At 45.1% G+C, this 25,013-nt stretch overlaps 1 long non-coding RNA gene across 2 annotated transcripts in view; it reads right to left on the bottom strand.

The window, feature by feature from the left end:
- Positions 1 to 25,013, bottom strand: part of LOC118921545 (uncharacterized) — an 81,583-nt gene that overhangs the window by 18,810 nt on the left and 37,760 nt on the right. Inside the window, exons 7-9 of one of the 2 annotated variants that reach the window (XR_008995568.1) lie at positions 17,147 to 17,394; positions 13,785 to 13,849; positions 13,285 to 13,387 (exon numbers count right to left, since the gene is read on the bottom strand). The exons of the other annotated variant lie outside the window; for it this stretch is intronic. This is a non-coding gene — a long non-coding RNA (uncharacterized LOC118921545). The remainder of the gene's footprint in view (positions 1 to 13,284; positions 13,388 to 13,784; positions 13,850 to 17,146; positions 17,395 to 25,013) is intronic. 2 annotated transcript variants of the gene reach the window in all.

Raw genomic sequence — 25,013 nt, 5'->3', positions numbered from 1 at the left:
ACCTAAAGTGATGAGCAGATTCAATACTGTCCCCACAAATACCACAATGATTACTTTTCAAAAATACTTTTTCAAAAACTAAGATTCAGTTGGAACCACAAAAGACCCAGAAGAGCTAAACAATCTAGAGAAAGAAGAAAATGGAAGGAACCACACTTCAGGACTGCAAACTATATTACAAGTTACAGTAATTAAAACAGTAAGGTCCTGGCATAATGATGCACATGTAACTCAACAGAATAGACGAGAGAGACCAGAAATAAACACGTACAATCAACTATTAAGGAACCAAGTGTAAACAGGAATGGGGAAAGGACAGAATCTTTGACAAATTATGCTGGTAAAACTGGATAAAGCCGTTAAAGAGCTCTCCTGCTAGCTTATGCTCTCTCCTCGCCCTCTCCCCTCCACCCCCCACCCACTCTCTCTCTCACACACACACACACAATCATTAAATACCAGTGATCCTTTGCCATAACCTGGATGTATTAAATCTTGTATTTGCAGATACCCTGAAGTTTTAAGTGGAGTATTTCCAGCAAGGCAAGTAGAGGGCCAAAGAAGATGGGATATGGAAACCTCAAGCTGGTCAGTGAAACTGGAAGCTGGGTCACCTCAGGGCTGTGCAGTCCTGGTAGGTGAGGTTAAGAGAGCCGTGCCTGGGTCCTGGCCAGGGCTGGGGACAGACATCCCTGTCCCTGTATCCAAGAGCCACAGCCCAACCCAGCTGTGATCAGAAGGGCAGCCACACAGGCCCCCCAGAAGCCAGGCAGGAGAGAGGGAACAGCCTAGACTGAAGTCCACCTATCCCACCGAGCATGGGGGGAGCCGTAAGGCAAGCAGTGACTACACAGCAGTGGGGGTGGGCCAAGTCCCCAACCAATTCAGGGAGAGGGAGAAGTGGGTTTGCTTTGTCACGCTCTATGGTTTACATGCACGTTATTTAGTAAACCAGGAAGAGAATTACAATAGCATTTTCTTTCTTTCTTTTAAAGCCCCTGAAAACATCTTGTCAGAGAGGCCACATGATGGGACCCGGAGGTGTGCTGGCAGCCCCAGGTGCAGGGGAAGCTGCTCACTGCCCGAGCCCCCTCCGCAGCCGTCACACGGGACTCCTCCAGGCTCTGGCCCTGCCCCTGCCGTTCCTTTTCAATCCGACCCACCTTCAGGCCTCAGAGGACGAGCCAGCCCCTCCCTGGACCAGTCCTGTCCTCAGCTACCCAGCCCCACAGCAGTGCCAGCTCCTCACCTGCCTTTCAGCTCAGGTGAAGGACGGAGCTAAACACCGTCTGCGCTGGTGTTGCAGTGGTGAGGAGGATCCCAGGGAGCAAGAATTCAGGGCAGACAGCAGCACGTGAGGAAGAGAGCAGAGCAACCGGAGTGCATTTTCGTGCAGCGCGCTCCTTGGTCTCAAACACGGATTCCTCACAGCAAAGCGATCATGCCTGTCGCAGACCTTACATGTGGCATAGCATTCATACAACAGATAGAACGATAGTACCAGTGCAAACAGGCCTGACATTTCGAGACGCCAGTGTGGGGTGGGGGCAGATTTACACTGATAACTCACTTGACCTATAAACTCATTACAAGCATTTTATATTGGTTCAGTTTGTCAACGTTATCTTATGACCAGAGTTTCTCCCAGAGTGATGTACCTCCGTTTTGCAGGCTGCCATTCAACCTTGCCAGGCTGCAAACGCAGTGTGGTCTTGGCAAACACAGAGCTTCACCCTTTGGGGCATGTGGTGTGCTTTGGCCGACAGGTACTATTTTCTTGGTTTGAGGCTCTATCTACTGAGGTATTAATAAAATGCTGGATTTCTCTCCAGGCATAACCCACTTATCCATCCCTGTACCCTAAGCTGTAATTTCCTCCTCTCTTCATTTGCCATTTATCTTTACCCAGATTTTTCTGCCTGTGGAGTGGACATCAGGTCTGGCTACAGTGCTGGTCCAGATGGCTGGCAGCAATACCAGTCTCACAAGTGCCTCCCCTCAGCCCCCTCCCACCCAAGGAAGGTAGGGTTACCAAGGAGCAGAGCCTGGGGGCTTTCCCGGCCACAGCTCTGCTATCAGTTCTGACCTGGCTACCTGGGGTCAAGGCACCATTCACCTCAGCAGGCGCTTAGGAATTATGACATAAAGATTTAAGGGTGTGGTTACATCTTCTTGCTTAATTAGTAAAGTTCACTGCTCTGGCACCCTCAGAAGCAGCTGTGTTCCTGGAACCATTGAATGGGTTAGGAAAAAACAAAGTTGTGGTGGTGTGAGTAAGAACAGAACAGTGCACTAGCAACCGCTCCCAGACCCCCTTCCCCAGACCCCTGGAGAAGCAGAGGAACCTACCCTCCCTTAGCCGCCTCACGTTGAGTGTGAGCACCCACTCTTGAAGGCATGTAAGCCAGCCCCTCATGCCTTTATCTCCCATTTTACACAGCCAATGTTCCCACAGCCCGTTCCAATTTTCTATTAAACCATTGCTCTGAGAGTGACATGCAACACTGTACATCCGTCTGATGGGATGTTTCTCGGCCCACCGTGGAACAGCATGGTCGGTAAAGCGTGTCCCCTGGTCGGAGATGTAACCTGGCTGTCCAAACTGGTATAGAATCTTCAGTTCCAAACCTTAAACGGTGTCTTCAGCATTTCACCTACCACTGGGTATGCAAAGCATAGTCCCGAATAAGTGTCTACTCTGCTAACGACCCACTTACAGCCTCCGAGCGGTAGCAGCGTTGATCCAATCTCACCCACTGGCCAGCTATGTGCAGGGCGTGCCCACTGGGGAACTTTCCCCATAGCCAAATGCAGTGTCTGTCTCTTTAGCTGACAGTCGGAACAGGTCTTGCTGGCATTCCGTGCCTCACAGGGTGCAAGAGGAATACGCGTAGACTCAGCCTGTGCGCGCGCTGCTGCAGCTCCCCACAGCCACTCTTTGTATGGACCCCGGCGGCTGCCTCCAAGGGCCGCACCAGCAGGCCCACCTGGTGGCTACAGTCACCTCCCACTCCTAGAAAGGCTTCTTCTGATGCAAACCAACATGGCCTGCTTTAATGTGCCCCTCAAATTCCCAGGGCAATATTCATATGGCCGTCGCCAACACAGGCATTCCTTTCATAGTCCAGTTTCTATTTCCCGTCTACCTGGCCACACAGCCAGGCCAGTGGCCACAGCCCCGGGTCATAGGAACCCCAGCACGAGGGGCTTTCCTCACTGCTCCATTCTCCCGTCACTGCCCAGAAAAGGGATTGGAATTCAGCCCACTGAGATCACTTTTTTCTCTTTCCTCCCAGCCAGTCTTGCCATCCCCTGGTCTTACGGAAGCAGCTCTCCAACCAGGATACTGTCCATGCCTCCTGGAACTGCCATCTGTAACCAAGCAGCTCTGTCGTTCAGCTGAGAGCTGCTCCTAGGGCACCGTCCATGCAGTTCCCCGGGGGCTCCAGCGTCGGTCCCAGAGGAGATGAGGCTGCCTGCTCATGGATCCGTGGGGGCCTCCTTGCATCCCCCCGGCAGCCTGCCCCTGCAGGAACCATATCCGTTTGATTATGGGACTCCTCTGGGCTCTGCCTTCCCTATTAGGGTGTTTCTCTGACATCACCCAACACGTATGGGTATCTCAGGTTTCAAAATTGTTTTATTTACTTCGGTCACTTAAGCAGTCTTGATTAATTCCCAACAGCATGTTCATAATTGTCTCCCAAGTGGTGTGTACCAGGCAGCACCATGTGGGAATTTTCTGGTCCAGAATCCCAAGGGTCACAGCTGGGAGGTGCTCGTTTTCTTTTTACTGCCACAAGCTGCAGTCTGCATGGGTGTGGGGGGCAGACACTACCAAAATCCTGTCTCAGTGGGGGTCACAAGGGCCCGATGGTGTCAAGCACACAGCTGCCATGTATAGTTCTGACGTGGCCCGCTTCTGTTCAGGACCCCACTCAGATGCAGCTTTCTTTCATGGAGTCTTACACACAGGAGCTAGAAATAGTCCCCACTGTGGAATATGAGTCCTCCAAAATCCAAATAAACCAAGAAAGTGCTGTGCTTCTTGTTTGGACCTGGTGGGGGAGTGACAGCAGTTTATTGATAGTCACACTTCTGGAATATCCTGGGTGGCTCCTGCCCATGTTCTTCCTACGAATTTCACTGAGCAGGACCTTGGACCTTCGCTGGATTTATTAACCAGCCCTGGTTGGGCACGTATGTCCTTGTTGCATTCAAATGAGTCCTAGCCAGCTCCTCCATTTCTGGTATTACCATAATGTCACCAACATCGTGTATTATTACACTCGAGCGTTGCGCCAAGTCCAAATCCCTCCTGACTGCGTAGTGACAATCAGCCGGGGAGTTCAGATCCCCGCCTAGCACAGCAGAGGCAAACTGGGATCCTTCCCACCTGAAGGCAAACCGGGCTTGGCTCTTTTCAGGAACTGAGATGGAGAAGAAAGCATTTGCAAGGTCCATCCAGGGGTACCAGCCTCCTCCAACCTGCTGTACTTTCTGTACGGCTGAGACCATGCCTGGAACTGCTGGGACTATGGGCGGCACGCACTTCATCTAAGCTTGAATAGTCTCTATGTGCCGTCCACCTCTGCACAGGCCACACAGGACTACTGCACAGCAGATCTGTGGACAGCAGCGCTCCAGCTTCCAGCATGGCACTCCTAAGAATGGTGATATGTTTGTCAAGTTCCAGCCATTCCCAATTTAGCATGTCCGACTAAACAGGCCTGAGGGTGGGCTTACATGCCTTCTGTGTTACTGTATTAGGCAGGGGAAGCCAACCCCAGTCAGACACAGTATCCACCCCAATAATCCTTTCAGGTAAAGGGGACGCAACCACCTCAAGCAAAACGTGCTCAAACACTCAATTTTCATCCAAACTTCCACCTCAATACCATCAGCCACTGCATCTCCATATCCTCCCACTCTAACCTTAGCCCCTGCTAAGACTTCACCAACAGGTTTTGGTATCATAGTGCATTGGGCTCCTGTACCAAGGAGCCCCAGGGCCATTTTCCTCCTCCCCCTGGCCATTTTTCCCACATACATGCGAACGGTCTCAGGTCCCAGGCTGGGGTGCGGCCAGAAGACCCTGGCACTTTTGTCTATCTTTAGATTGATTAACCTGCCTGACCACCACTCCCGGGGATTCCCAGTCAGTTTCCTTATTGTAATCATGGACTTCAGGCTTTTTAAATTCCTCCGAACTGGGGTACACAGAGTGGAGTTTTTGGGGGGCTGTAATGTTGCAGCAACAACAGGGGTTCCCACCGGCTCACCCACTTTCTGGTACTGCTACATTAATACCTTTTTTCAACCCCAGCAGTGTCTGCTTGATTCACACAATTTTTCAAAGACCATCTGAAAACTCCCACTCACTTGGCCCGAGTCCCTTCACTCTCCCCTTTGTCTCTCCCCATCTTCCTAGTTATGCTCATGTTCTTGGTATCGTAAGACCCACGAGGGGAAGCTGAGGTAAGAAATCTGAGAAGCCTCCTCAAACTGCTCGATTTTGTAGCCGTCAGGTTACACGGGCTGCCATGTACTGGGGCCCTTAGCCTCAGCGCTCACCGTGACCTGTGTACCAGGACCATTCAGTGGGCGCCTACCTCGGTCACTGCAAAGCCAGTCCCACATAGGAAGCATTAGCAGCTCTTCCATCTGGGGTGCTCCATCTGCACTTAGAGGGGCGGCTGGGCAGTCCCCCTTCTCAGGACATACAGACCTCACAGTGGCTTTTACACAGTCCGCCAGGCAGGCTGTTCCCTCGGGAATAACCTCCCGTGTGTCTGGATCACTCCCAGCCCCCTGTGATTGCCCAAGAGGGAGAGAGGGTCCCGCATCAGCCCAAACACGCCCTGCCACTCGGAGGCATTCAAAACCAGACACGGCCCCCAGGCTGGGGCCCTCACGATGCCCTTTACTAAAGGTTCTTCAGGAAGCTGGGGACACCGGTCCGCACAGGGAGCCAGTTCCCTTACACTATGTTCCCTGCTTTCACACATTTCCTGGCTTTTGCCTCCTCCTACATTATTTTCTTGGCGACTAGAGGTCTTAGAGGTACTTTGTGTTGCTTGACACCATTTTCCCTTTCTAGGCGGCTTTGAGGCTCATGGCCGAGGCTCAGGTTGACCCAAATCCCAGCTTGGTTCCGCATCAAGCCCTGACCCAGCACTTTCTTTCATTTTCATTTTGACTATTACAGATAACAACAACCAGGGAAAGGATTATTTAGCCTGCTTCTTACTCATCTGCTCTTCCTTACATAGGCACCAAGCCAACTCCTTAGGAGGTGGGTCCACTGCTATTTCTAAATTCCACTGCTAACTTTTACCCTTTAGTAGCCAATTTTAGGGCAGCTGCTCCTTCATACCAAGGGTGAGTGGGCAGCCGTCCAGGCATCAAAGGTTCCTCATTCTCTGCCCTTCCATTCTTCCTCTTCAAAAACCACGTATTTCAGAGCACGTGGGCAATTCTAGCAAATCCCAGCACCGTGACATCAAATGTGTTTTCTCACATCATAATACAACTCCTTTTGAGTTTGCGGACATGATTCCAGCACTGCACGCGCATGTGCGTGCATGTGTGTATGTGAATGTGAGATCTCACAGACACCAGGCAATTCTTAAACACTGGCAGGGTGTCTGAGAACTCAACTCAGTTCTAATGGCATCTGCCTGGAGACGGCACCAGATTCCCCAGGTGAAGGGCTCCATCCTACAAGACTCCCCACCTGCCCCTCCAGATGCCTGTCACAGGCCCCAGTCAGTGACCTGTGCTTCTACAGAACTGGCTACAGATTGCAGGTTCCGATGTCCTCCCACTTAGATTTGATTAATTTGCTAGAGGGGTCACAGAACTCAGAAAAACACATTTAGCAGTTTAAAAACGGGTGCCCTAAAGAATGCAATTTAACAGCCAAATGAAGACACACGTAGGGCAAGCTCCCAAATAAAGGAGGTTCTATCCTTGCGGAGTTTGGGGCCTGGGGACTAGCTCTGTTACACACGGAATCCTTTTGGTTCCCCAAGCGAGGAAGCTCTCTCCGACAGAGAAGCAGGATCCCGAGAGAGAGATACCCATCTCATTGATGTTGCTGAGGGCTTCACTCTATAGTCATGACTGACTCTACCATTGGCTGATTCAACCTCCAGCCCTCACCATCAGGTGGGGTCTAAAAGTCTCTCATTAACATGACAAGACTCTGACTTCACCTTTAAGGCTCTGCAGTGTTTTCAGGAAGTGTGGAAGAAGAAGAAATATACCTGGCAATTATATATTTGGGTTACTGAATGACCAAGTATGTATGTTGTATAATTGATTATATCACAATATTCAAAACAATGTTCATTACTTGTGTTATGCTCACTGCTGTGCCAGGCCAGGGGAGTACAATCATGCAAGACCAGTCTTCTGCATGGAAGGAAGACCAAAGTCAACAAAGTGAGAAAAAAGATAAACAAGACAAGATCCAGTTGTAACCAGTTACATTAAGTCACTAAACAGGGCACTGAGATAGCAGTTCATGACGGGAAGGAGGACCAGGCCAAAGGAAGTCATTTCCAGGAGGTCACATATAGGCTGAGACCAGAAAGGGGAATTTCAACAATACAATAAAACGGTCATGCATCATGATCAAGTGGGATTTACTCTGGGGATGCAAGGATAGTTTAATATCCACAATTAATCAATTTGACACATCACAGCAACAAAATGAAGGATAAAAAGATGGTCATCTCAACACATGCAGAAAAACTTTTGACAAAATTCAATATACATTTATGATAAAAATTTGAAACAAAGTGGGTATGAAGAGAACACACCTAAACATAAAAACAGACATATATGACAAACCCACAGCTATCATACTCGACAGTGCAAAGTTGAAAGCTTTTCTCTGAGAACAGGAACAAATCAAGGATACCCTCTCTTGCCATTTTTGTTCAACATTATACTCAAAGTCCTAGCCATAGCAATTAGCCAAGAAAAATAAAACATGTTCATATTGGAAAGGAAGTAGTAAAACTGTCACTATCTGCAGATGGTTTCATGCTATATGTAGAAAACTCAAAAGCATCCACCAAAAATGTATTAGAAGTAGTAAATGAATTCAATAAAGGTGCAGGATACAAAATCAATATTCAAAAGTCTGTTGTGTTTCTATACACTAAGAATGATTGCAAAATAGAAGAAATTATAAAATCATTCCTACTTACAAATGCAGCAGAAAGAATAAAATACCTAGGAATCAATTTAACCACAGAAGTAAAATAACCATATGCTCAAAACCACAAAATACTGATGAAATAAGCTGAAATTATTCATTTGAACTTACGCAAATAAGCGGAAAGATAAACCCCGCTCATGGATTGGAAGAATTAGCATTGTGATAATGTCCATACTATGGAAAGCAGACTACAGATTCAATGCAATCTCTGTCAAAGTACTCATAGCACAAGAAGATATTACAATGCTAGGAGCTACATTACCTATGCTATATTTCCATCCCTGTGACTAAATTATTTTATAATTTGAAGAATGTACCAAGGTATCCCCTTCACCAATAAAAAGAGAATATAAAGAAGGTTAGAGTCCTGAAAAAAAAATACCTATCATACTCTTCACAGAGCCAGAATAATCCCAAAATGTCTGTGGAACCACAAAAGACCCCAAACAGCCAAACCAATACTGAGAAACAACAAAGCTGGAAGTATGATGCTCCCCAATTTCTAACTATACTACAAAGCTGTAGTAATCCAAACATTATGGTATTGGCACAAAAATAGATCCTTATATCAATGGAACAAACTAAAGAGCCCAGAATTAAATCCACACTTACATGGTCAGGTAGTTTATGACAAAGGAGGTAAGAATATATAATGGGAAAAAATATCTTCAATAAATGGTGTGGGTTATACTGGACAGCTACATAAAAGGAGGACCACTTTCCTAAAACATATCCAAAAGGAAACTCAAAATGAATTAAAGACTTAAATGTAAGACCTGATACCACAAAATTCTTGGAAGAAAATATGGGCAGCAAGCTCTTTGACTCTGCTCTTAGCAACAGTTTTTTTCTACCTCTCTCCCGAGTCGATGACAATAAAAGCTAAAATAAACAAATGGGACTCCATCCAACTAAAACGCTCTGTACTGTGAAGGACACCATCAACCATACAGAAGAATAATGTACTCAATGGTAGAAGATGTCTGCACATGACATATTCAATTTTGGGGTTAACATGTAAAACATACAAAGTACTCCCTACAACTACTAATGAAAACGTAATCCAATTTAAAAAATGGGCAGAGGACCTAGATAGGCATTTTTCCCAGGAAGACATGTAGATGGCCAACCGACACATGGAAAGAGTCTCAGTATCACTAATCGTCAGGGAAACACAAATCAAAACTACAATGAGATCTCAATTCAAATCTTTTAGAATGGAAGTTTGAATCGGAGACAAAAAGTAACTATACAAGGATGTGGAGAAAAAGGAACCCTTGATTGTTTGGGAATAGGAATTGGTGTATCCAATGTGAAGAACAGTATGGAGGCTCCTCAAACAATTCAAAATAAAACTCACATATAACCCAGCAATTTTGCTTTATGTATTTACCCCAAGAAAGTGAAAATACTAATTTCAAAGACATATGCATCTCTCTGTTCAATGCAGCTTTATTTACAATAGACAACATATGGGAACAGCCCAAATGTTGAAAGATACATGAATGGATAAACATATGAAACACACACGCGCGCACACACACACACACACACACACGCACGCACACACAGTGGCATATTACTCAGGTTTCAAAAAGAAAAAAAAATCCTGCCATTTGGGACATCAACAATGTAAGTCTCCTTCAGAGCACTTGACCTTGACATGAAGTGCTGTGAACTGGACTTGCCCTCTGTGACGTTCTTCCCCATAAAACACAACTCCAAGTAATCACAAGAGAAACGTCACTTTAAGGGCGATCGGGGAAAAATTCTACAACATTAATGGCAAAGAATCTTGAAAATGGAAAAGACCATCCAAAACAAAGAAAGTCTCAGAAACGCCAACAACAAGGAGTGTCCGAAGGGGACGAGGTCACTGGATGTACTGAGGTGTCCTGAACTGGATCTGCGAGAAAGGGTCCAACTATGGAAATCTGAGGGAAAGAATCGATGGCGGATGGTGACAGTGCAGCGTCACTGTCTGTAACTGTAACAACGAACTGTAATGATGGTAGTAAGAGGGGAAGTGATCTGAGCAAATTGCGAAACCCTGCCCTATCTTTGCAAATTTTTTGTAATTCTGAAACTATCTTAAAATAAAAACGTACTAAAACATTTTCATAGTTCAACACTTACTATCTTTAAACTATATGCTAGAAATTACTATTGATTTTGATTCTCAACTAGTTCTACTGTTTTTTAAAAGTACTCTATGTCACAGAGAAATAATTAACCCAGGAAGATACATAATTTCCAAACTGTGTTACAGTTTTCACGTTCAATGGAGAATGCATGTGCATATTTACTTATTATACATAATTTTATTTGCAGGGTCTTTTTGAAGTCATTGTTTCACTGGTATGGTTGTGTCCTGGGGTCCCTCTGAAAAAATGTCATCATAAATATATGTAGAGATTCAGATACTATGGTGTGTATTTTACTTCAAAGCTGAACATATTCAAAAGACTGCTTATAAGAACATAAAATAAAATGGTCCAGTGTGACTAGTTCACAAACTCCAAGAATACTTCTATATTTCAGCAGTAATGAAACAAAATCAAGTGTAATTCAAATACTCAGATTACAATAATGAGAACAGAACGTGTGACCATGAAGAGATTCTATGGTTCATCTTGATATTTTCCAAACAGAAAATGTCTAAAACATATTCAAACATCAGTTCCTAGGTGAAAGTGAGCAAACAGTGAAAAAAAATCTAATTAGAACTGGCAGACATTCCTGCAAATGATAGTACGTGTTGGTACACTGTGTGCCAGACCTCAGTGATACTTAAGTGATCACACAGAATTATTCAAAGCTAGAACACTGGTATGCTCCACAATTTGATATAACTTACTTGTTGATGTAATTTTTTATAGCTAATAATGTAGGTGAACATAAAAAGTGATCTGTTGCTTTATGCTTACAATTCAAAAGGAACATACACCGTGCCTAAGAAATCGGGTTAGATCTGAAATACAACTCAGAACAGAAAAAGTTAACGGTTTTCCTACACTTTTGATTGCATAAGAGAAGTAACCCCGCGTGAATAATTCACAGGACAGGCTATGTTTAAGGTAAGAGCACTGCCAACACCACAGAAGCACGGCCTCTGAACAGCCCCAAAGGTTCGTCTAGCAGAGACGCGCACCACTGCCCCTCTCGGTCTACAATCACAGGAAACGCAAAAATAGGAAAGGAACGTAGGATAGAGAAAACAACTGGCAAACAAACAGTGATCAGAAAGAGTAATTTTTCCACTAGCTTCTGAGGATATCCTGCCAAGTGTTTCTATGCAGTTTTAGAAAGATTTTCCTTGAAATGTGGTTGGGACCACTCTGAACCATGAAGTTAGTTAAGGTAAAAAATCAGGACAGGAGTGCAAAGAGCACCAATGGTGTGTCTCCTATGTATCACGCCAAGGTGTAGGGGCTTTATTTCTACTACATCACTTAATCTCGACATGATTTAATGTGACGTTACTCATCACTTTCATATATGAGTAAAAAATTACTTCAGAATCACATCCCTAAACAGAAATGCAAGGAAGTAAATATTCCTAGAATTCCTGCCACTTTCACCCAACTCCTTAGGCTCAGCACCTTTTTCATAGGAACGGAAAGAAACATAGCTCTAAAAGCTACTATTCCATTTCAAAGAGAACTCACTCACATCTAAGTGCCTAAATGCAGTGAAATGCCATGTTCACACCTTGACAGCACAGAGGGGAGCAGTTTCCCAGCAATCTAGCTGGCCTGCCAACTCAGCAACCAAAGGGCCACCAACCAACACCAGCCCTGGGTGTCCCCAAAAGGAGGCTCCTTTACCTGTGACTACCCATGCTCTCTGGAGAATGGCCACCAGGCCGGACCACGGGGGTGACATCAGCGCACAGGCACAAAGACCTACGGGGCCTGCACCTGTCTCGGCCCCCGCAGGCCAGCCAGGGTGCTCCCTGTGTGGGGCCTCACATCCAGCACCTGGTCAGCCTCTCTCTCCATGAGGGCGTCCCCTTGCCTTGGAGCCTGGCTGACAGTGGTCAATCACCTCCTCTGCCAGGCCTACTGGGTTTCACCACTGCTTACCACCATGGCCTGCACCTTGACTTGATTTCCCTCTTGCCTTCCCACTAAGCAAGAGTCGCCTCAGAGCTCTGGATTTTTACTGCGACCTTACCAGTGTGCTCCTACTTTACGCCTTTTGGGAGTTGTAATCTAGCTCGTAGTTTTCTTTGCACAAGCTTTAGCATAGTGCACTCAGGATCATTCCTTGAGAGTCCCCTGCCTGTCCGATAAGTGCAGGGACTGTCTGATATCTCTCTGTCAGAGCTTTGGTCAGACTCAAGCCTGTTTCCCTTCCCTGGGGCTACAGGTAGGGAAATGACATAGCCCCAGGATGGCTGCCTCTAAGGAAGGGAGGTCAATAGCATAGAATCATTTACATGTTGGACTCAGGTTTCAGCCTGACTACTGCACAGACTTCATTTACATTATACAGGAGAAAGTGGCCCACCCCTAACAAGATGGCTTTGAATGAGGAGCAAGCGAACTATTTCCAAAGCGAGAGATAAAATTCAAAGGCTGCCACGGACATTTATGGGGGGGGTCCTATACACTTAAACACCTGTTTCTGCCATTGCCTGGGAATCACCGTGCTGGTCACCTATGGTAAGAAATCTGATCTGTGAGACAAGAGGTCAGAGGTCGTCTGTGACTCTCCCATAGGCAGCAGCCTAGCCGGAGGTTCACTCCGCGCCATCGGATCCATTGGCCGGAGCCGAGATCCAAGGACCACTGACTACTAGTCCGGTCTGCCGTCCCAGCCCGCAGCTTACGAGAGGAAAGCAGGAGCTCTGCGCAGCCACTGCCCGACATTCCCATCTATCGAGAGGAGGGGATCATGGACGGGAGACACCAGGAAACTTTCAGCAAGACTTAAGACTGGTAGCCGATGATAATTGTCTTTTACGTGGGTAACGGATGCACAGACACATTTTTATTAGATAAAAAGAACACCATGTAGACAGGAATAAAAGTGAAGCGTAGATCTCCTACCTTGTGGTGGTTGGCATCGGCTTCCGGGAAATCGATGAAGTTAGAAGAGAGTTAGGAACGCCCCCTGCCTCACTCAGAGGCCAGGGTGGCCTGGAGAAGCAGGCTGGAAGTCAGAGAGACAGAAAGAGGGACACGCCTCATGGATACCCAGTCGGGCAGTCGGGGTCTGATTCCAGACACGCGGGCCTTTGAGAAGCCGCTGAAGCGCATCCTCAGCCTAGACTCTCGCAGGTGCCCACGGCCTTCCTCAGTCCCTGGCGTCCAAGGAGATGCCTCGGAAGGGGAATCCTGGCCTCCACTCAGGTGACTTTCCCGGCTCCCAAGGGAGACGGGGGATCCACTGAGGGAGACGCAGGGGAACCTGGCGCTCGAGACTTTGAGATCGGCAGCCGGGCTAGTCCCATTTAAGTGGCTGACGAGCGCCCGATGTTGTGTGCCAGGGACGGCTTCCGTCTATAAGGACAGTGAAGGAAAAGGCAGGCTTGGACGCTGATACTCACCTCCGAAGTTATCCCGGACGAGCCCCCAAAAATGGTGCAGCTTCTCACACCACAAGGGTATGAAACTAGAAATAAATGATGCAAGTAAAACGAAAAAGCGCACCATCACATGGAGGCTTAACAACATGCTCTTAAATAAACAATGGATCAATGACCAAATACAAACAGAGATCAAGCGATAGATGGAGACAAATGACAACAATTATTCAGTGATGCAAAATCTGTGGGACTCAGACAAGGCGGTGCTGAGAGGGAAGTATATTGCAATACAGGCCTACCTCAGGAAATAAGGACAATCCCATATATGCACTCTAAACTCAAAATTAACGAAACTAGAAAAAGAAGAACAAATGAGGCCCAAAGTCAGCAGGAGGAGGAACATAATAAAGATTAGAGCAGAAATAAGTAAAATTGAGAAGAATAAAACAATACAAAGAATCAGTGAAAACAGGAGCTGGTTCTTTGAGAAAATAAACAAAATACATAAACCCCTCACCAGACTAACCAAGGAAAAAAGAGAGTCTCCACACATAAACAGAATCCAAAGTCAGAAAGGAAAAATCACTACGGACACCACAGAAATACAAAGAATTATTAGAGAATACTATGAAAAATTATCTGCTAACAAACTGCATAACCTAGAGGAAATGGACAACTTTCTTGAAAAATACAATCTTCCAAGGCTAACCCAGGCAGAACAGAAAATCCAAACAGACCAATTACTAGCAATGAAATTGAACTGGTAATCAAACAACTTCCTAAGAACAAAACACCTGAGCCAGATGGCTTCAACGCTGAATTTTATCAAACATTTAGTGAAGATCTAATAGCCATCCTCCTCAAACTTCTCCAAAAAGTAGAAGAGGAAGGAATACTTCCAAACTCATTCTATGAGACCTGAATCACCCTAACACCAAAAACCAGGTAAAGACACAATAAAAAAAGAAAATTACAGACCAACATCCCTGACGAACATAGATGCAAAAATACTCAACAAAATATTAACTAACGGACTTCAAAAATACACCAGAAAGGTCATCCATCATGATCAAGTAGGATTTATTCCAGGGATGCAAGGATGGTTCAACATTTGAAAATCCATCAACATCATCCACTGCATCAGCAAAAAGGAGGACAAAAACCACATGATCATCTCCACAGACGCTGAAAACATATTCAACAAAATTCAACATCCATTCGTGATAAAAAACTCTCAACAAAATGGGTATAGAGGGCAAGTACCTCAACATAATAAAGGCCATTTATGACAAACCCACAGCCAACATCATACTTAACAGTGAGAAGCTGGAAGCATTTCCAGGATCGGGAACAAGACAAGGATGCCCACTTTACCCGCTTTTATTCAACATACTACTGAAGGTCCTCGCCGCGGCAATCAGACAAAACAAAGAAACAAAAGGCATCCAGATTGGTAAAGAAGAAGTCAAATTGTCCCGGTTTGCAGATCACATGATATTGTACATAAAAAGTCATAAAGAATCCACTCCAAAACTACTAGAACTAATCTCTGAATTCAGCAAAGTTGCAGGATACAAAGTTGATACACAGAAATCTGTTGCATTCCTGTACACTAACGATGAACTAGCAGAAAGAGTAATCAGGAAAACAATTCTATTCACAATTGCATCAAAAAGAATAAAATGCCTGGGAATAAACCTAACAAATTAAGTGAAAGGCCTGTACCCTGAAAACTATAAGACACTCTAAACAGAAATTAAAGAGGACACTAATAAATGGAAAAACTCATCCCATGCTCTTGGGTACGAAGAATTAATATTGTCAAAATAGCCATCCTGCCTAAAGCAATCTACAGATTCAATGCATTCCCTATGAAAATACCAACAGCATTCTTCAATGAACTGGAACAAATAGTTCAAAAATTCATATGGAACCACAAAACACCCGGACTAGCCAAAGCAATCCTCAGAAGGAAGAATAAAGCAGGGGGAATCTCGCTTCCCAACTTCAAGCTCTACTACAAACCCACAGTAATCAAGACAATTTGGTGCTGACACAAGAACAGACCCATAGACCAGGGGAACAGAATTGAGAGTCCAGATATTAACGCAAGCATATATGGTCAATTAATATACGATAAAGGAGCCATGGATACGCAATGGGGAAATGACAGCCTCTTCAACAGCTGGTGTTGGCAAAACTGGACAGCTACATGTAGGAGAATGAAACTGGATTATTGTCTAACCCCATATACAAAAGTAAACTCAAAATGTATTAAAGAAAGACCTGAATCTAAGTCATGAAACCAGAGCACCGTCAGGAAAAAACACAGGCAAAAATCTCTTAGACATAAACATGAGGAATTTCTTCATGAACATATCTCCCCAGGCAAGGGAAACAAAAGCAAAAATAAACAAGTGGCACTATATCAAACTAAGAAGCTTCTGTACAGCAAAGGATACCATCAGTAGAACAAAAAGACATGCTACAGTATGGGAGAATATATTCATAAATGACATATCCGATAAGGGGTTGGCATCCAAAGTATATAAAGAGCTCACGCACCTCAACAAACAAAAAGCAAATAATCCAATTAAAAATTGGGCAGAGTATCTGAACAGACACTTCTTAAAGAATAAATTCAGATGGTCAACACGCACATGAAAAGATGCTCCACCTTGCTAATTATAAGGGAAATTCAAATTGAAGCCACAATGAGGTATCACCTTACACCAGTTAGGATGGTCAGCATCCAAAAGACTAGGAACAACAAATGCTGGCGAGGATGTGGAGAAAAGGGAACCCTCCTACACTGCTGGGGGGAATGTGACCTAGTTCAACCATTGTGGAAAGCAATACGGAGGTTCCTCAAAAAACTAGAAATAGAAATACCATTTGACCCAGGAATTCCACTGCTAGGAATTTGCCCAAAGAAAACAACTTCTCAGATTCAAAAAGACATGTGCCACCCTTATGTTTACCGCAGCACTATTTAGAAGAGCCAAGATATGTAAGCAACCTAAGTGCCCATCAGTAGATGAATGGATAAAAGAAGAGGTGGTAAATATACAGAATTGAATACTACTCAGCCATAAGAAAGAAACAAATCCTCTCATTTGCAACAACATGGATGGAGCTAGAGGGTATTATGCTCCGTGAAATAAGCCAGGCGGACACAGACAAGTACCAAATGACTTCCCTCATTTGTGAAGTATAACAACAAAGAAAAAATGAAGGAACAAAGCAGCAGCAGACTCACAGAGCACCCATGCCTGGCGACCACATCCCAATACACCCACCAACCCCACCAGCCCCCTCCTCAGGGGGCCACGCGCACCACTGGCCCGCTCCTCAGGGGACCCCGCGCCAGCGCCCCGTCCTACCTTGAACCAGCGCCTGGAGCAAGTGCAGCTGGAGCGTCCGGAGCGGCCACCACCCGCGCCACCGGCCTGCGCTCAACTTTGTCGGGCTCTTGGGCGCCACGGTGCAGCAGAGCGGCCCGTTATCAGGCAGCGGCGGGCCTCCAGGAGCGCGGCGGCGGCGACGTTGTAAGCAGGGAGATTTCCTCAGAACGCCTTCGGCGTCCCCGCAGCCAGTGCCAGGGCCGCGCCGCGGCTCCTGAGGAGTCCGCCTGCAGTTGAGGACACGCCGCTGCCGTCGTCCTCCCCGCCGGGTGCAGGGAAGAAAGTGCGCCCTCCCAGGGGCTGCCGAAGCTGCTGATTGGCCGAGGGGAGGAGGCTCGCGGCCCCGCGCCCCGCCCCCACCCCCTCGCCTGTTTCCTAACTCGCTGACCCGCCCACTAGGAACGGCTTCCTGCACCGCCTCGCCCCCTAGGGACGTGCAGCAGGCCCTGCAGGTACTGCTACCCTTGACCCTTTGGTAACCACAAATCCAAAGCCTGTAAGGGCAGTAGGTACATATCAGTAATCACCCTAAATGTAAATGGACTGAATGCAGCAACCAAAAGACACAGAGTTACACAGTGGGTAAAAAAGCAATACCCATCTATATGCTGCCTACAAGAGACAACTTCAAACCCAAAGACATACAAAGACCAAAAGTGAAGGGATGGAAAAAGATGTTTCATGCAAACAATAGGGAGAAAAGAGCAGCAGTTGCAGTACCTGTATCACACAAAATGGACTTCAAGACAAAGAAGGCAACAAAGATGCATGAATGCAAAAGAAAATCTCACTTATCAGAACCAGCTCCAGAACAATGCCTAAATGTGCAGGACGTATTCATTCCTGCATTCAGCAATCCTTTACTGAACTAAATGCTAGACAACATAGAAACAGAAAAAGGAAGAGATTGCCCTTATCTCACAAAGCTAAAATAGTGTGAGAAAGGCATACAAATAAATTCTTATACTACAAATAAAACTCATTTAACATTTGGGGCATCTTTTAAAAGGAAAAGAACACAAAAATAAAAATACAAATTTAAATCCAAGAATGTCCAAGGGGTCGTAGGGTGAGAGAGGCCACTGAAGAGTAAGCTTCATGAGCTTCCTGGTAAATAAATTCACCTCTACTGAGCTAGAGCCAAGGAAGAGCCATCCATGAATTTCTTGCACTTGGCCGTCTGCTAGTTCTCAGGGATGCTGGTATGATCGATCTAGAAGCTGGCCCTCTTCCCTGTGTCTGTCTTTCACACACAGACACACCCACACATACTTTCCACAATCCCTTCTCTTCCCTCCTGTGTTGTCTTGGAGGAGACGGGTCATTTTCTAGGTGACTACAAAATTCTTATAATTATATATCTAATTAATGTAAAATATTTACAAGACAGTGTTAATTGTATTCCACAATGAATTTTATTTTGGTGCAAAAATGTACTTCTCCTCTGCTTCAAAAGCATTTTTTATGTAGAAAAGCATTGAGATAAAAGAGTATCAGGGTCCCCCTCCGTCCGCCCCCGCCCTCCCCGCGAAGCCGCGGGGCCCGGGCCGAGGCAGTAAAGGTGGTGGGACGGCAGCGGCGGCGGCTCCTCCTCCTCAGGCTCAGCTCCGAGGGGCGGGAGCAGCTGCGCGCTGCCCTTCGTTCGGGCGGCACCGCCCTCCCCGCGCCCGTCCGCGCGCTCCTCCCCGCGGAGCCGAGCCCACTCCCCGCCGCCGCCGACTGCTCGGTGCTGGAGAATCTGGTAGAAGCACCATTGTAGGGCAAATGAGGACCCTGCATGTTAATGGAGTTAATGGAGAGGGAGGCACAGAGGACCCGCAGGCTGCAAGGAGCGACCACGAAGGAATATATCATCCCAGATGATGGCTGCAGGTTCTCAACTTCCCGGCGATGACCTGTCACACTTTGCATGCTGGAATTAGCCCGTCTTAGAAACTTCTAATAAGAATACTATTCTGAGGGGCGGAAGATGGCGGCGTGAGCAGAGCAGCGGAAATCTCCTCCCCAAACCATATATATCTATGAAAATATAACAAAGACAACCCTTCCTAGAATAAAGACCAGAGGACACAGGACAATATCCAGACCACATCCGCACCTGAGAGAACCCAGCGCCTCGCGAAGGGGGTAAGATACAAGCCCCGGCCCGGCGGGAGCCGAGCGCCCCTCCCCCCCAGCTCCCGGGGGGAGAAGAATAGGCAGAGCGGGAGGGAGACGGAGCCCAGGACTGCCGAACACCCAGCCCCAGCCATCCGGACCAGAGTGCAGACACAGTACGTGCCCAGGGGGCCCTGGATGCGAGGGAAACAGGGCAGCAAGAACAGTGAGCGCGTACCGGAGGCCGGAGGACATAAGAAAAGCGCGCGACCATTTTTTTTTTCCTGTTTTGTTTTGGCCAGCGCTTTTTGGAAGTCTTAAAGGGATAGGGACCCCAATACTAGGGAAACAGGGCAGCAAGACCGGTGAGCAGATGCCTGAGGCTGGTGCTGGAGAATAAAGAAAAACGAGCGGCCACTTTTTTTCTTTTTTAATTAAAAAAAAAATTTTTTTTTTAATTTAAATTTTTTTTTTTTTTGGTGGTTATTGTTTTGTTTTGGCGGGTGCTTTTTGGAAGTCTTAAAGGGGCAGGGCGGGACACTTAATCCAGAGGTAGGGAATCCGGGGATCTCTGGGCACCCTAACCCCTGGGCTGCAGGGAGCAGGGATGCCCCTCACGGAGATAAATAGCCTCCAGGCCGCTCCCCCTCCAACGCGACTCCACCACTTTGGAGCAGAGGCCCGAACCAGGCCACACCCACAGCAACAGCGGAGATAAACTCCATAGCAGCCGGGCAGGAAGCAGAAACACTGTCTGCGCACAGCTGCTCAGCACAAGCCACTAGAGGTCACTGTTCTCCAAGGAAAGGAGGGCCACAAACCAACAAGAAGGGAAGTTCTTCCAGCCGTCACTCGTCCCAGCTCTGCAAACTATTCCTATCACCATGAAAAGGCAAAGCTACAGGCTGACAAAGATCACAGAGACAACACCAGAGAAGGAGACAGACCTAACCAGTCTTCCTGAAAAAGAATTCAAAATAAGAATCATAAACATGCTGACAGAGATGCAGAGAAATATGCAAGAGAAATGGGATGAAGTCCGGAGGGAGATCACAGATGCCAGAAAGGAGATCGCAGAAACGAAACAAACTCTGAAAGGGTTTATACGCAGAACGGATAGGATGCAAGAGGCCACTGATGGAATTGAAACCACAGAACAGGAACGCATAGAAGCTGACAGAGAGAGAGACAAAAGGATCTCCAGGAATGAAACAATGTTAAGAGAACTGTGTGACCAATCCAAAAGGAACAATATCCGTATTATAGGGGTTCCAGAAGAAGAAGAGAGAGGAAAAGAGATGGAAAGTATCTTAGAAGAAATAATTGCTGAAAAAACTTCCCCAAACTGGGGGAGGAAATAATCGAACAGACCACGGAAATACACAGAACCCCCAACAGAAAGGATCCAAGGAGGACAACACCAAGACACATAATATTTAAAATGGCAAACTTCAAGGACAAAGAAAGAGTTTTAAAGGCAGCTAGAGAGAAACAGGTCACCTATAAAGGAAAACCCATCAGGCTAACATCAGACTTCTCGACAGAAACCCTACAAGCCAGAAGAGAATGGCATGATATATTTAATACAATGAAACAGAAGGGCCTTGAACCAAGGATACTGTATCCAGCACGACTATCATTCAAATATGACGGTGGGATTAAACAATTCCCAGACAAACAAAAGCTGAGGGGATTTGCTTCCCACAAACCAGCTCTACAGAACATCTTACAGGGACTGCTCTAGATGGGAGCACTCCTAGAAAGAGCACAGAACAAAACACCCAACATATGAAGAATCGAGGAGGAGGAATAAGAAGGGAGAGAAGAAAAGAATCTCCAGACAGTGTATATAACAGCTCAATAAGCGAGCTAAGTTAGGCAGTAAGATACTAAAGAGGCTAACCTTGAACCTTTGGTAACCACAAATTTAAAGCCTGCAATGGCAATAAGTACATATCTTTCAATAGTCACCCTAAATGTAAATGGGCTGAATGCACCAATCAAAAGACACAGAGTAATAGAATGGATAAAAAAGCAAGATCCATCTATATGCTGCTTACAAGAGACTCACCTCAAACCCAAAGACGCGCACAGACTTAAAGTCAAGGGATGGAAAAAGATATTTCAAGCAAACAACAGAGAGAAGAAAGCAGGTGTTGCAATTCTGGTATCAGACAAAACAGACTTCAAAATAAAGAAAGTAACAAAAGACAAAGAAGGACATTACATAATGATAAAGGGCTCAGTCCATCAAGAGGATATAACCATTATAAATATATATGCACCCAATACAGGAGCACCAACATACCTGAAACAAATATTAATAGAACTAAAGGAGGAAGTAGAATGCAATGCATTCATTCTAGGAGACTTCAACACACCACTCACTCCGAAGGACAGATCCACCAGACAGAAAATAAGTAAGGACACAGAGGCACTGAACAACACACTAGAACAGATGGACCTAATAGACATCTACAGAACTCTACATCCAAAAGCAACAGGATACACATTCTTCTCAAGTGCACATGGAACATTCTCCAGAATAGACCACATACTAGGACACAAAAAGAGCCTCAGTAAATTCCAAAAGATTGAAACCCTACCAACCAACTTTTCAGACCACAAAGGCATTAAACTAGAAATAAACTGTTCAAAGAAAGCAAAAAGGCTCACAAACACATGGAGGCTAAACAACACGCTCCTAAATAATCAATGGATCAATGACCAAATCAAAATGGAAATCCAGCAATATATGGAAACAAATGACAACAACAACACTAAGACCCAACTTCTGTGGGACACAGCAAAAGCAGTCTTAAGAGAAAAGTATATAGCAATCCAAGCATATTTAAAAAAGGAAGAGCAATCCCAAATGAACGGTCTAATGTCACAACTATCGAAATTGGAAAAAGAAGAACAAATGAGGCCTAAGGTCAGCAGAAGGAGGGACATAATAAAGATCAGAGAAGAAATAAATAAAATTGAGAAGAATAAACCAATAGCAAAAATCAATGAAACCAAGAGCTGGTTTTTCGAGAAAATAAAGAAAATAGATAAGCCTCTAGCCAGACTGATTAAGAGGAAAAGAGAGTCAACACAAATCAACAGTATCAGAAACGAGAAAGGAAAAATCACGACGGACCCCACAGAAATACAAAGAATTATTAGAGACTACTATGAAAACCTATATGCTAACAAGCTGGGAAACCTAGGAGAAATGGACAACTTCCTAGAAAAATACAACCTTCCAAGACTGACCCAAAAAGAAACAGAAAATCTAAACAGACCAATTACCAGCAACGAAATTGAAGCGGTAATCAAAAAACTACCAAAGAACAAAACCCCCGGGCCAGATGGATTTACCTCGGAATTTTATCAGACATACAGGGAAGACATAATACCCATTCTCCTTAAAGTTTTCCAAGAAATAGAAGAGGAGGGGATACTCCCAAACTCATTCTATGAAGCTAACATCACCCTAATACCAAAACCAGGCAAAGACACCACCAAAAAAGAAAACTACAGACCAATATCCCTGATGAACGTAGATGCAAAAATACTCAACAAAATTTTAGCAAACCGAATTCAAAAATACATCAAAACCATCGTACACCATGAACAAGTGGGATTCATCCCAGGGATGCAAGGATGGCACAACGTTCGAAAGTCCATCAATATCATCCACCACATCAACAAAAAGAAAGACAAAAACCACATGATCATCTCCATAGATGCTGAAAAAGCATTTGACAAAGTTCAACATCCATTCATGATAAAAACTCTCAGCAAAATGGGAATAGAGGGCAAGTACCTCAACATAATAAAGGACATCTATGAAAAACCCACAGCCAACATTATATTGAATAGCGAGAAGCTGAAAGCATTTCCGCTGAGATCGGGAACTAGACAGGGATGCCCACTCTCCCCACTGTTATTTAACATAGTACTGGAGGTCCTAGCCACGGCAATCAGACAAAACAAAAAAATACAAGGAATCCAGATTGGCAAAGAAGAAGTCAAACTGTCACTATTTGCAGATGACATGATACTGTACATAAAAAACCCTAAAGACTCCACCCCAGAACTACTAGAACTGATATCGGAATACAGCAAAGTTGCAGGATACAAAATCAACACACAGAAATCTGTGGCTTTCCTATATACCAACAATGAACCAACAGAAAGAGAAATCAGGAAAACAACTCCATTCACAATTGCATCAAAAAAAATAAAATACCTAGGAATAAACCTAACCGAAGAAGTGAAAGACTTATACTCTGAAAACTACAAGTCACTCTTAAAAGAAATTAAAGGGAACACTAACAGATGGAAACGCATCCCATGCTCATGGCTAGGAAGAATTAATATCGTCAAAATGGCCATCCTGCCCAAAGCAATATACAGATTTGATGCAATCCCTATGAAACTACCAGCAACATTCTTCAATGAACTGGAACAAATAATTCAAAAATTCATATGGAACCACCAAAGACCCCGAATACCCAAAGCAATCCTGAGAAAGAAGAATAAAGTAGGGGGGATCTCACTCCCCAACTTCAAGCTCTATTATAAAGCCATAGTAATCAAGACAATTTGGTACTGGCACAAGAACAGAGCCACAGACCAATGGAACAGACAAGACAATCCAGACATTAACCCAGACATATATGGTCAATTAATATTTGATAAAGGAGCCATGGACATACAATGGCAAAATGACACTCTCTTCAACAGATGGTGCTGGCAAAACTGGACAGCTACATGTAGGAGAATGAAACTGGACCATTGTCTAACCCCATATACAAAAGTAAACTCAAAATGGATCAAAGACCTGAATGAAAGTCACGAAACCATTAAACTCTTGGAAGAAAACATAGGCACAAACCTCTTAGACATAAACATGAGTGACCTCTTCTTGAACATATCTCCCCGGGCAAGGAAAACAACAGCAAAAATGAACAAGTGGGACTATATTAAGCTGAAAAGCTTCTGTACAGCAAAAGACACCATCAATAGAACAAAAAGGATCCCTACAGTATGGGAGAATATATTTGAAAATGACACATCCGATAAAGGCTTGACGTCCAGAATATATAAAGAGCTCACACGCCTCAACAAACAAAAAACAAATAACCCAATTAAAAAATGGGCAGAGGAACTGAACAGACGGTTCTCCAAAAAAGAAATACAGATGGCCAACAGACACATGAAAAGATGCTCCACATCGCTAATTATCAGAGAAATGCAAATTAAAACTACAATGAGGTATCACCTCACACCAGTAAGGATGGCTGCCATCGAAAAGACAAACAACAACAAATGTTGGCGAGGCTGTGGAGAAAGGGGAACCCTCCTACACTGCTGGTGGGAATGTAAACTTGTTCAACCATTGTGGAAAGCAGTATGGAGGTACATCAAAATGCTCAAAACAGACATACCATTTGACCCAGGAATTGCACTCCTAGGAATTTACCCTAAGAATGCAGCAATCAAGTATGAGAAAGACCAATGTACCCCTATTTTATCGCAGCACTATTTACAATAGCCAAGAATTGGAAGCAACCTAAATGTCCATCGATAGATGAATGCATAAAGAAGATGTGGTACATATACACAATGGAATACTACTCAGCCATAAGAAAAGGGCAAATCCAATCATTTGCAGCAACATGGATGGAGCTGGAGGGTATTATGCTCAGTGAAACAAGCCAAGCAGAGAAAGAGAAATACCAAATGATTTCACTCA

This window comes from Manis pentadactyla, unplaced genomic scaffold (genome assembly GCF_030020395.1).
Source record: "Manis pentadactyla isolate mManPen7 unplaced genomic scaffold, mManPen7.hap1 scaffold_297, whole genome shotgun sequence".
Taxonomy (NCBI): domain Eukaryota; kingdom Metazoa; phylum Chordata; class Mammalia; order Pholidota; family Manidae; genus Manis; species Manis pentadactyla.
Note: the sequence above shows the minus strand (reverse complement) of the source record. Positions and strands in the feature narration are given on the sequence as shown.